Source organism: Pleurodeles waltl, chromosome 2_1 (genome assembly GCF_031143425.1).
Source record: "Pleurodeles waltl isolate 20211129_DDA chromosome 2_1, aPleWal1.hap1.20221129, whole genome shotgun sequence".
Lineage (NCBI taxonomy): Eukaryota > Metazoa > Chordata > Amphibia > Caudata > Salamandridae > Pleurodeles > Pleurodeles waltl.
Window position 1 is genome coordinate 525,502,900 of NC_090438.1, and position 10,793 is coordinate 525,513,692.

The following is a 10,793-nucleotide window of genomic DNA, read 5'->3' on the forward strand; positions in this document are numbered from 1 at the left end:
AAGTGTTCAAGGTGCCTACCATTACATTATGGACGGCTTCTGTACTAGTGTGAAGTTTCCATTGTTACCGAAGATAATTCCTCAGTTTGCCTCTTATATGTTATTGTAAAAAGATACCCCATGTGGTAAGGAATATCCAACAAAGTTTAATGTTATATAACTGCTTTGGGCAACATCCTTTCCAAGCAGTTTTAAATATGCAAATGTTTACCAAAATATGAAATTAATAAAATGCTGTTCATCTTAGTTTGCGTAATATTAAAAACTACCATATTTCAAAATTGCTGCAGCAATTTGTGCTTTTTTTTTTAACATGAGTGGTTCTATGATGGTTAGCACTTGGGCCTTTGAATCCAGCTATCTGAGTTCAAATCGCTGTGGGGCCATTTTACAAATATATAAGGGATTTTTTCAAACTCATTTCAGAAGGATTACTCAAGACACTACATTTTTAAATCTTCTGTTTACTGATAATGTAAATGGGGCATAATTTAATTAACAAGCCTCCATAAACCATGAGTAGAGGAATCAAAAGTGGGGTATTACTGCGATTGAAGAAATACAGTTTTGATGTTAACCTTGAAACTGAAAAAGGAAACAAACTTCACACTGATTTTCAATGGTAATTCCACAATCAAAAAATACTCTCATTTGATTAGACGTATCATAGGTATTAATCTTGTTTTCTCTTTCAAAATAATTAACATATGAAATGCACTGTAGAAGTTAAGAATATGGTCAGAAAGAAATGAGCAAAAAGAAACTATCTCATTTCCTGGACATGGAGAAGATAGAGGAAAATCTACTTGTGTTAAAATGTGGATAGACAACATCTGTTTCTGATTTTCACCTCGACAGATTCAATATTTAATCATTTGTATTTTATATTTTCATGGAGCTACAAAGAAAGATATGGCTACATACACATCGATGGCTATATACAAGTTTATATGTATAAGTATATAAAGTAAAGATTATATTTTCTGAGACTAAAATTCTTAAAAGTCAATGGCATATTAAATTCTAAAAGGTTGGAAGGTCCCACCGAGATTTGAACTCGGATGACTGGATTCAGAGTCCAGAGTGCTGACCATTACAGCATGGAACCCTCCATGAGTTTAGATTTTTTGCCATTTTGAAAGAAATGAATGCCTCAGTGGGTAGCTTTATTGTTGCTGCAAAAACTATATCCCAATTGGATATTAATAGTAAAAAGAGTTATAATGCTATTTGTATTTTTTGAATGGCATCCTTCCATAAGTATTTTAAATATGTAAAAGTTTACCATATTATGAAAGTTATAAAATGTTGTTCGTTTTTGATTGTACAACAATAAAACCTTTTAAATTTACAAATTGCTGCAGCAGTATCTCTGTCTCTGGTAGAGGTGGTTCCATGGTATAATGGTTAGCTCTTTGAAATTTGAATTCAATTATCTGACTTCATCTTTAGTGGGCCGTTTTGTTGCTCATGAACTACTACTCATCTGTCAGCTTTGCTCATTGATTGCACACAGCAAATATCAGTAGGCTGAAATAGTCATTACATTATTGTTTTCTAAATGTCTTTCAGCTGTTTGCAAGTTGTAGAAACTCAAAATGTGCAATACATGTGACACAAAGGTCTTGTCAAAATACCTAGACATTTTTAAATCATATCCTGTTTTTCTCAAACACATTTCAGAGAGCTAATTCACAACACTACCTTTTTAACCTTCCTGTTATTGATCAGGACAAGATAGCACATTTTAAAGTAGACGCAGTCCTCAAAACAAAACTAGAGGAATCAAAATTGCAGCATTATTGAGATACAAGATTTGTCATTCTGAACATTAATGTTGGACTTGTGTAGTAGAAAGGTCCTCAGACAGATTTCCAAGAGTCAATCTGCAATCATAAAGTATAATCATTTGATTAGATGTATTATAGGTAGATACTGATCTGATTTTCTTTTTACCACTATACACAACTCATGCGCACTGTATAAATCAGCTATATTGTTACAAAAACAATGAGCAAAAAACAACTATCTCAATTTCTAAATATATAGAAAAAAGAGGAAAAGATACTCATGATTCAAATGTGGATAGGCATCAACTCTTTGTTATTTTCACCTCTACTAGCTATGTTTAGTTATGATTTATATGTTTATATTTTAATATAGTGATACACACTCGCACTGCTACATATGCATAAATACTTATCTATAGGGTAATAAGTCACAGTAAGTTCTTAAATATTACATTTTTCAAACGAAAAATTCCAACAAGTAAAGGCAAACAATAATCTTACAGCTCAGGAAGGTCAAACTGAAATTTGAACAGGGATCACTGGATTAAGTGTTCAAGGTGCCTACCATTACATTATGGACGGCTTCTGTACTAGTGTGAAGTTTCCATTGTTACCGAAGATAATTTCTCAGTTTGCCGCTTATATGTTATTGCAACAAGATACCCCATGTGGTAAGGAATATCCAACAAAGTTTAATGTCATATAACTGCTTTGGGCAACATCCTTTCCAAGCAGTTTTAAATATGCAAATGTTTACCAAAATATGAAATTAATAAAATGCTGTTCATCTTAGTTTGCGTAATATTAAAAACTACCATATTTCAAAATTGCTGCAGCAATTTGTGCTTTTTTTTTTTGCATGAGTGGTTCTATGATGTAATGGTTAGCACTTGGGCCTTTGAATCCAGCTATCTGAGTTCAAATCGCTGAGGGGCCATTTTACAAATATATCAGGGTTTTTTAAAAACTCATTTCAGAAGGATTACTCAAGACACTACATTTTTAAATCTTCTGTTTACTGATAATGTAAATGGGGCATAATTTAATTAACAAGCCTCCATAAACCATGAGTAGAGGAATCAAAAGTGGGGTATTACTGCGATTGAAGAAATACAGTTTTGATCTTAACCTTGAAACTGAAAAAGGAAACAAACTTCACACTGTTTTTCAATGGTAATTCCACAATCAAAAAATACTCTCATTTGATTAGACGTATCATAGGTATTAATCTTGTTTTCTCTTTCAAAATAATTAACATATGAAATGCACTGTAGAAGTTAAGAATATGGTCAGAAAGAAATGAGCAAAAAGAAACTATCTCATTTCCTGGACATGGAGAAGATAGAGGAAAATCTACTTGTGTTAAAATGTGGATAGACAACATCTGTTTCTGATTTTCACCTCTACAGATTCAATATTTAATCATTTGTATTTTATATTTTCATGGAGCTACAAACAAAGATATGGCTACATACACATCGATGGCTATATACAAGTTTATATGTACAAGTATATAAAGTAAAGATTATATTTTCTGAGACTAAAATTCTTAAAAGTCAATGGCATATTAAATTCTAAAAGGTTGGAAGGTCCCACCGAGATTTGAACTCGGATCACTGGATTCAGAGTCAAGAGTGCTGACCATTACAGCATGGAACCCTCCATGAGTTTAGATTTTTTGCCATTTTGAAAGAAATGAATGCCTCAGTGGGTAGCTTTATTGTTGCTGCAAAAACTATATCCCAATTGGATATTAATAGTAAAAAGAGTTATAATGCTATTTGTATTTTTTGAATGGCATCCTTCCATAAGTATTTTAAATATGTAAAAGTTTACCATATTATGAAAGTTATAAAATGTTGTTCGTTTTTGATTGTACAACAATAAAACCGTTTAAATTTACAAATTGCTGCAGCAGTATCTCTGTCTCTGGTAGAGGTGGTTCCATAGTATAATGGTTAGCTCTTTGAAATTTGAATTCAATTATCTGACTTCATCTTTAGTGGGCCGTTTTGTTGCTCATGAACTACTACTCATCTGTCAGCTTTGCTCATTGATTGCACACAGCAAATACCAGTAGGCTGAAATAGTCATTACATTATTGTTTTCTAAATGTCTTTCAGCTGTTTGCAAGTTGTAGAAACTCAAAATGTGCAATACATTTGACACAAAGGTCTTGTCAAAATACCTAGACATTTTTAAATCATATCCTGTTTTTCTCAAACACATTTCAGAGAGCTAATTCACAACACTACCTTTTTAACCTTCCTGTTATTGATCAGGACAAGATAGCACATTTTAAAGTAGACGCAGTCCTCAAAACAAAACTAGAGGAATCAAAATTGCAGCATTATTGAGATACAAGATTTGTCATTCTGAACATTAGTGTTGGACTTGTGTAGTAGAAAGGTCCTCAGACAGATTTCCAAGAGTCAATCTGCAATCATAAAGTATAATCTTTTGATTAGATGTATTATAGGTAGATACTGATCTGATTTTCTTTTCACCACTATACACAACTCATGCGCACTGTATAAATCAGCTATATTGTTACAAAAACAATGAGCAAAAAACAACTATCTCAATTTCTGAATATATAGAAAAAAGAGGAAAAGATACTCATGATTCAAATGTGGATAGGCATCAACTCTTTGTTATTTTCACCTCTACTAGCTATGTTTAGTTATGATTTATATGTTTATATTTTAATATAGTCATACACACTCGCACTGCTACATATGCATAAATACTTATCTATAGGGTAATAAGTCACAGTAAGTTCTTAAATATTACATTTTTCAAACCAAAAATTCCAACAAGTAAAGGCAAACAATAATCTTACAGCTCAGGAAGGTCAAACTGAAATTTGAACAGGGATCACTGGATTAAGTGTTCAAGGTGCCTACCATTACATTATGGACGGCTTCTGTACTAGTGTGAAGTTTCCATTGTTACCGAAGATAATTCCTCAGTTTGCTGCTTATATGTTATTGCAAAAAGATACCCCATGTGGTAAGGAATATCCAACAAAGTTTAATGTCATATAACTGCTTTGGGCAACATCCTTTCCAAGCAGTTTTAAATATGCAAATGTTTACCAAAATATGAAATTAATAAAATGCTGTTCATCTTAGTTTGCGTAATATTAAAAACTACCATATTTCAAAATTGCTGCAGCAATTTGTGCTTTTTTTTTTAACATGAGTGGTTCTATGATGGTTAGCACTTGGGCCTTTGAATCCAGCTATCTGAGTTCAAATCGCTGTGGGGCCATTTTACAAATATATAAGGGATTTTTTCAAACTCATTTCAGAAGGATTACTCAAGACACTACATTTTTAAATCTTCTGTTTACTGATAATGTAAATGGGGCATAATTTAATTAACAAGCCTCCATAAACCATGAGTAGAGGAATCAAAAGTGGGGTATTACTGCGATTGAAGAAATACAGTTTTGATGTTAACCTTGAAACTGAAAAAGGAAACAAACTTCACACTGATTTTCAATGGTAATTCCACAATCAAAAAATACTCTCATTTGATTAGACGTATCATAGGTATTAATCTTGTTTTCTCTTTCAAAATAATTAACATATGAAATGCACTGTAGAAGTTAAGAATATGGTCAGAAAGAAATGAGCAAAAAGAAACTATCTCATTTCCTGGACATGGAGAAGATAGAGGAAAATCTACTTGTGTTAAAATGTGGATAGACAACATCTGTTTCTGATTTTCACCTCTACAGATTCAATATTTAATCATTTGTATTTTATATTTTCATGGAGCTACAAAGAAAGATATGGCTACATACACATCGATGGCTATATACAAGTTTATATGTATAAGTATATAAAGTAAAGATTATATTTTCTGAGACTAAAATTCTTAAAAGTCAATGGCATATTAAATTCTAAAAGGTTGGAAGGTCCCACCGAGATTTGAACTCGGATGACTGGATTCAGAGTCCAGAGTGCTGACCATTACAGCATGGAACCCTCCATGAGTTTAGATTTTTTGCCATTTTGAAAGAAATGAATGCCTCAGTGGGTAGCTTTATTGTTGCTGCAAAAACTATATCCCAATTGGATATTAATAGTAAAAAGAGTTATAATGCTATTTGTATTTTTTGAATGGCATCCTTCCATAAGTATTTTAAATATGTAAAAGTTTACCATATTATGAAAGTTATAAAATGTTGTTCGTTTTTGATTGTACAACAATAAAACCTTTTAAATTTACAAATTGCTGCAGCAGTATCTCTGTCTCTGGTAGAGGTGGTTCCATGGTATAATGGTTAGCTCTTTGAAATTTGAATTCAATTATCTGACTTCATCTTTAGTGGGCCGTTTTGTTGCTCATGAACTACTACTCATCTGTCAGCTTTGCTCATTGATTGCACACAGCAAATACCAGTAGGCTGAAATAGTCATTACATTATTGTTTTCTAAATGTCTTTCAGCTGTTTGCAAGTTGTAGAAACTCAAAATGTGCAATACATTTGACACAAAGGTCTTGTCAAAATACCTAGACATTTTTAAATCATATCCTGTTTTTCTCAAACACATTTCAGAGAGCTAATTCACAACACTACCTTTTTAACCTTCCTGTTATTGATCAGGACAAGATAGCACATTTTAAAGTAGACGCAGTCCTCAAAACAAAACTAGAGGAATCAAAATTGCAGCATTATTGAGATACAAGATTTGTCATTCTGAACATTAGTGTTGGACTTGTGTAGTAGAAAGGTCCTCAGACAGATTTCCAAGAGTCAATCTGCAATCATAAAGTATAATCATTTGATTAGATGTATTATAGGTAGATACTGATCTGATTTTCTTTTCACCACCATACACAACTCATGCGCACTGTATAAATCAGCTATATTGTTACAAAAACAATGAGCAAAAAACAACTATCTCAATTTCTGAATATATAGAAAAAAGAGGAAAAGATACTCATGATTCAAATGTGGATAGGCATCAACTCTTTGTTATTTTCACCTCTACTAGCTATGTTTAGTTATGATTTATATGTTTATATTTTAATATAGTCATACACACTCGCACTGCTACATATGCATAAATACTTATCTATAGGGTAATAAGTCACAGTAAGTTCTTAAATATTACATTTTTCAAACGAAAAATTCCAACAAGTAAAGGCAAACAATAATCTTACAGCTCAGGAAGGTCAAACTGAAATTTGAACAGGGATCACTGGATTAAGTGTTCAAGGTGCCTACCATTACATTATGGACGGCTTCTGTACTAGTGTGAAGTTTCCATTGTTACCGAAGATAATTCCTCAGTTTGCCGCTTATATGTTATTGCAAAAAGATACCCCATGTGGTAAGGAATATCCAACAAAGTTTAATGTCATATAACTGCTTTGGGCAACATCCTTTCCAAGCAGTTTTAAATATGCAAATGTTTACCAAAATATGAAATTAATAAAATGCTGTTCATCTTAGTTTGCGTAATATTAAAAACTACCATATTTCAAAATTGCTGCAGCAATTTGTGCTTTTTTTTTTTGCATGAGTGGTTCTATGATGTAATGGTTAGCACTTGGGCCTTTGAATCCAGCTATCTGAGTTCAAATCGCTGAGGGGCCATTTTACAAATATATCAGGGTTTTTTAAAAACTCATTTCAGAAGGATTACTCAAGACACTACATTTTTAAATCTTCTGTTTACTGATAATGTAAATGGGGCATAATTTAATTAACAAGCCTCCATAAACCATGAGTAGAGGAATCAAAAGTGGGGTATTACTGCGATTGAAGAAATACAGTTTTGATCTTAACCTTGAAACTGAAAAAGGAAACAAACTTCACACTGTTTTTCAATGGTAATTCCACAATCAAAAAATACTCTCATTTGATTAGACGTATCATAGGTATTAATCTTGTTTTCTCTTTCAAAATAATTAACATATGAAATGCACTGTAGAAGTTAAGAATATGGTCAGAAAGAAATGAGCAAAAAGAAACTATCTCATTTCCTGGACATGGAGAAGATAGAGGAAAATCTACTTGTGTTAAAATGTGGATAGACAACATCTGTTTCTGATTTTCACCTCTACAGATTCAATATTTAATCATTTGTATTTTATATTTTCATGGAGCTACAAAGAAAGATATGGCTACATACACATCGATGGCTATATACAAGTTTATATGTACAAGTATATAAAGTAAAGATTATATTTTCTGAGACTAAAATTCTTAAAAGTCAATGGCATATTAAATTCTAAAAGGTTGGAAGGTCCCACCGAGATTTGAACTCGGATCACTGGATTCAGAGTCAAGAGTGCTGACCATTACAGCATGGAACCCTCCATGAGTTTAGATTTTTTGCCATTTTGAAAGAAATGAATGCCTCAGTGGGTAGCTTTATTGTTGCTGCAAAAACTATATCCCAATTGGATATTAATAGTAAAAAGAGTTATAATGCTATTTGTATTTTTTGAATGGCATCCTTCCATAAGTATTTTAAATATGTAAAAGTTTACCATATTATGAAAGTTATAAAATGTTGTTCGTTTTTGATTGTACAACAATAAAACCGTTTAAATTTACAAATTGCTGCAGCAGTATCTCTGTCTCTGGTAGAGGTGGTTCCATAGTATAATGGTTAGCTCTTTGAAATTTGAATTCAATTATCTGACTTCATCTTTAGTGGGCCGTTTTGTTGCTCATGAACTACTACTCATCTGTCAGCTTTGCTCATTGATTGCACACAGCAAATACCAGTAGGCTGAAATAGTCATTACATTATTGTTTTCTAAATGTCTTTCAGCTGTTTGCAAGTTGTAGAAACTCAAAATGTGCAATACATTTGACACAAAGGTCTTGTCAAAATACCTAGACATTTTTAAATCATATCCTGTTTTTCTCAAACACATTTCAGAGAGCTAATTCACAACACTACCTTTTTAACCTTCCTGTTATTGATCAGGACAAGATAGCACATTTTAAAGTAGACGCAGTCCTCAAAACAAAACTAGAGGAATCAAAATTGCAGCATTATTGAGATACAAGATTTGTCATTCTGAACATTAGTGTTGGACTTGTGTAGTAGAAAGGTCCTCAGACAGATTTCCAAGAGTCAATCTGCAATCATAAAGTATAATCATTTGATTAGATGTATTATAGGTAGATACTGATCTGATTTTCTTTTCACCACTATACACAACTCATGCGCACTGTATAAATCAGCTATATTGTTACAAAAACAATGAGCAAAAAACAACTATCTCAATTTCTGAATATATAGAAAAAAGAGGAAAAGATACTCATGATTCAAATGTGGATAGGCATCAACTCTTTGTTATTTTCACCTCTACTAGCTATGTTTAGTTATGATTTATATGTTTATATTTTAATATAGTCATACACACTCGCACTGCTACATATGCATAAATACTTATCTATAGGGTAATAAGTCACAGTAAGTTCTTAAATATTACATTTTTCAAACCAAAAATTCCAACAAGTAAAGGCAAACAATAATCTTACAGCTCAGGAAGGTCAAACTGAAATTTGAACAGGGATCACTGGATTAAGTGTTCAAGGTGCCTACCATTACATTATGGACGGCTTCTGTACTAGTGTGAAGTTTCCATTGTTACCGAAGATAATTCCTCAGTTTGCTGCTTATATGTTATTGCAAAAAGATACCCCATGTGGTAAGGAATATCCAACAAAGTTTAATGTCATATAACTGCTTTGGGCAACATCCTTTCCAAGCAGTTTTAAATATGCAAATGTTTACCAAAATATGAAATTAATAAAATGCTGTTCATCTTAGTTTGCGTAATATTAAAAACTACCATATTTCAAAATTGCTGCAGCAATTTGTGCTTTTTTTTTTTGCATGAGTGGTTCTATGATGTAATGGTTAGCACTTGGGCCTTTGAATCCAGCTATCTGAGTTCAAATCGCTGAGGGGCCATTTTACAAATATATCAGGGTTTTTTAAAAACTCATTTCAGAAGGATTACTCAAGACACTACATTTTTAAATCTTCTGTTTACTGATAATGTAAATGGGGCATAATTTAATTAACAAGCCTCCATAAACCATGAGTAGAGGAATCAAAAGAGGGGTATTACTGCGATTGAAGAAACACAGTTTTGATGTTAACCTTGAAACTGAAAAAGGAAACACTGATTTTCAATGGTAATTCCACAATCAAAAAATACTCTCATTTGATTAGACGTATCATAGGTATTAATCTTGTTTTCTCTTTCAAAATAATTAACATAAAAAATGCACTGTAGAAGTTAAGAATATGGTCAGAAAGAAATGAGCAAAAAGAAACTATCTCATTTCCTGGACATGGAGAAGATAGAGGAAAATCTACTTGCGTTAAAATGTGGATAGACAACATCTGTTTCTGATTTTCACCTCTACAGATTCAATATTTAATCATTTGTATTTTATATTTTCATGGAGCTACAAAGAAAGATATGGCTACATAGACATCGATGGCTATATACAAGTTTATATGTATAAGTATATAAAGTAAAGATTATATTTTCAGAGACTAAAATTCTTAAAAGTCAATGGCATATTAAATTCTAAAAGGTTGGAAGGTCCCACCGAGATTTGAACTCGGATCACTGGATTCAGAGTCAAGAGTGCTGACCATTACAGCATGGAACCCTCCATGAGTTTAGATTTTTTGCCATTTTGAAAGAAATGAATGCCTCAGTGGGTAGCTTTATTGTTGCTGCAAAAACTATATCCCAATTGGATATTAATAGTAAAAAGAGTTATAATGCTATTTGTATTTTTTGAATGGCATCCTTCCATAAGTATTTTAAATATGTAAAAGTTTACCATATTATGAAAGTTATAAAATGTTGTTCGTTTTTGATTGTACAACAATAAAACCGTTTAAATTTACAAATTGCTGCAGCAGTATCTCTGTCTCTGGTAGAGGTGGTTCCATAGTATAATGGTTAGCTCTTTGAAATTTGAATTCAATTATCTGACTT

General features: G+C 32.2%; 2 non-coding genes across 2 annotated transcripts; both read right to left on the reverse strand.

Moving 5' to 3' along the window:
- Nucleotides 1-1,036: 1,036 nt before the first annotated feature.
- TRNAQ-CUG (transfer RNA glutamine (anticodon CUG)) lies at nt 1,037-1,108 on the reverse strand. The gene has a single exon. It is a non-coding gene; the product is annotated as a tRNA-Gln (tRNA).
- A 4,605-nt stretch (nt 1,109-5,713) lies between these two features.
- Nucleotides 5,714-5,785, reverse strand: TRNAQ-CUG (transfer RNA glutamine (anticodon CUG)). The gene has a single exon. It is a non-coding gene; the product is annotated as a tRNA-Gln (tRNA).
- Nucleotides 5,786-10,793: the final 5,008 nt, after the last annotated feature.